This window comes from Conger conger, chromosome 6 (assembly GCF_963514075.1).
Source record: "Conger conger chromosome 6, fConCon1.1, whole genome shotgun sequence".
Taxonomy (NCBI): Eukaryota; Metazoa; Chordata; class Actinopteri; order Anguilliformes; family Congridae; genus Conger; species Conger conger.
Window position 1 is genome coordinate 60,762,744 of NC_083765.1, and position 2,991 is coordinate 60,765,734.

The window sequence follows — 2,991 nt, forward strand, 5'->3', positions numbered from 1 at the left end:
TCGCATCCCATCGCTCTGCCCTCTTGGCCGTGGCGTACTGTCGAACGTAGAAAAAACATTCAATAACCAACACAGATGATTACACTCAATCTGTTTCCAATTACTTTTTGATTATCAGTCAAGCAATTAATGAACTGAATAACAAATATAAATTAATATAACCTACTAGACTATCGGTTTTCTTTGTCATAAAATTGTGTAACATTTCATATATTGGCCTATGTCTAGCCTTCAGTATACGTAGTGGCTGCCGGTGCGCAAAAATCTTAAAACAAAGTTACCTGCACTTAACCCGTTTTGTTTATTTTGCTGGATTAACAACTAAAACGCAAACAAATAATTAGGTACTTCATTTAAATTTTTTTTTTTCTACTTAACTAGGCACAGAGTGTTACCAATATTTAGCCTATTTTCATGTAGGCCTAGGGCTGAAAATATGTTTACATTCCGTTGTTTTCAAGAGAATGCCGTTTGCGCCCAGCGCCACGACAGAGATGTCTGATTGCACGCTGGCCAAATCCTTACCAGAAGTTGAGGAATTGTGTAAATATTACTCAACAGACAGGGAACAGTTTGCAGTGTAAATTCAAGCGTATATTATTAAAAAAATGTTTTTTAAATGTTATTCTCAGACCTAAAAAGGGACAGATTAAAAACGGATTGAAGAAATGTTTAATATCTATATCTGTAAAACGTGTGTATTTAAATGCATTTTGGGATGAAAATGGCTAGATCTGGAAATGACCAAAATATTATCTTCTGATGCTGAAAGAGTGCTATCAGATCCACGAACAGAAAGAGTCTTTAACGACTTGTTTTTCCGACAGAGGGAGCTCCATGAATATAGAATGAATTAAACACTCTTCTCGGCACGCACCCGCAAGGAAGACAGCTAAGCGCAGTGCAGTCTGAACAGGAAGGACAGGTATTGAATGAAATGTTTCGGTTGCATTAATCAGTGTCACTTTTTCAGGAGTGTCGTCTTTGATGTGAAACAGACACTATCCGAGAGTTATCCATGCTGTGAAGAAAGGAGTCGTGGTGATGGAGAAAATGCACCCTAGTGGGGTATTTCTTAAAATATCACACCCCGTGCACTTCATTATCTTGTCAGTGAATCTACATCTCTTACAGTTATCTTGGAATTAGTTTACCAGTCTCGTTTATTTTAAGTTTAGTGACACGCGTCCAGAATAGGCGATTTCATCTCATATTAAATAGGATGTTTTCCTTTGCACGTATGGATTATGTTACATTTACGGCAATAGTGTCAATAATAATAATAATAATTTATTAAATTATAGAATCAATTATATTATTAATTATATGACATTTTATTGAATTATTGCAAACTCAGATGTATTTATCTGAAAATAATCACACAGTTTGCTCTTATCGGTATAATATGTATACATATGCCACATGTTAGCATATTGTTACTGCGCAGTTCTAACTTCGATAGCCTGCGTACACATGTCCGAGAAGATCAATGCATGTCTTTATTGCACTGGAAAATATGTGAACTTCTAATCTAGTCTTTCCCGGTACTATAAAAACCCGCAATGTTACATTCTAAACACTATTAAAAACGGTGCAATGCAATTTTGCAGACGAGTGGGTTTGAAATAAACTAGCTAATTGTAAAACTAAATTTGCTCTCCAAAATGCACCTTCAAGTATTTAGGTGTTGTTCCTCTTGATTTTAAAATCCGAAGCCGTTTACAAGTCGGATAAGTCACCATTAAGGCCTAAAATGTGCGAATAGTTGCACTGCTCAAACACAATGTAAACCCGAATCGCTGAAGTGTGATTTTTAGTTGAATTCCAGAAGTCGAGGCGGCCGCTAAGTGCTGTAGTCGCCTCGCAAGCCTGAATGTTTATTGAAATTTCTTGGGTAAACGAAAAACGTAACACCGTGAGACGGATGTCTCTCTTCATCAAGCGATAAGAAATGTGAAGTGTGATCGCTTGATGTCAGCACTTGAATAACATCCTGAGGATGTATGGAGATGTTTCAGAGAAGTTATTGAAATGTGTAGCAAATGGATATCGGCAAAAGAAAATTCACACTTACAGAAGTGACGCCCACAGAGCAGGTTATCGGGCACAGTAAACAGATTAGTGACGTGGTGATATAAACAGGCATATAGCCTACTATAGAAATATGAATTATGGTAGCCTAATCTGTCGTTATCATCCGATAGTGACTTCCCATTTTAGTCCAAAGGGATATATCCTACAGACATTAGGGTGATGTATCAAAAGGTTACCCTTGGTATAGATTAGAACTTGAACCAACTGAAAAATGCACAGACCGAAAGTAACAAAATGAAACAACGAATGAAACGTGGTTTGCATCAAAAATATATTTGTAAGAAGTGTCTTATTGGCTGCACAAATGTTGCCTAAATGATTAGGCTACATGATAGAACCTCATATCTAACAGTGTGTATTAGCCTAGTGAGGGCCATGCGTGTGATTTTTTTAGCCTACAGTTTAAGCCTCAAGCACCTTGTTTTGATTAAAGGGCCAGACAGATTTGCGCTAGCGCTGTGGTGTTAGTTTTCTTGTAATTATAATGTGTAAATCCTACAGATTTCTCCACTTAAACACACATTCCAACACCTTTCACTTGTGTAGCATATCCTCTGCCAGTGATTTATGTACGCGGATGGATAGATAAATAAATAAATAAATAAATAAATAAATAAATAAATAAACATCTGGTTATAGGAATTTCTCGTGAAGGGTCCGTGGAAATAGTCTCGTCATTAGGCTATCTGTTCATTCCGTTTGTTTGGGATAGTGGGTGGGAGATTTGGGGTTCTCCTCTTTACGGTTGGCTAGAGCGGTGTATGTTAATGTTCAATTTTAATTATATCAGGAGGGCGGCCCTGTTCGCTGTCCAATAAAAACCGGCCTAAGCTGACACCTGGTTATAAACACAGGAAGGATTCCAAAGCCTAATCAGAAATCAGTAGGAAAAAAAAA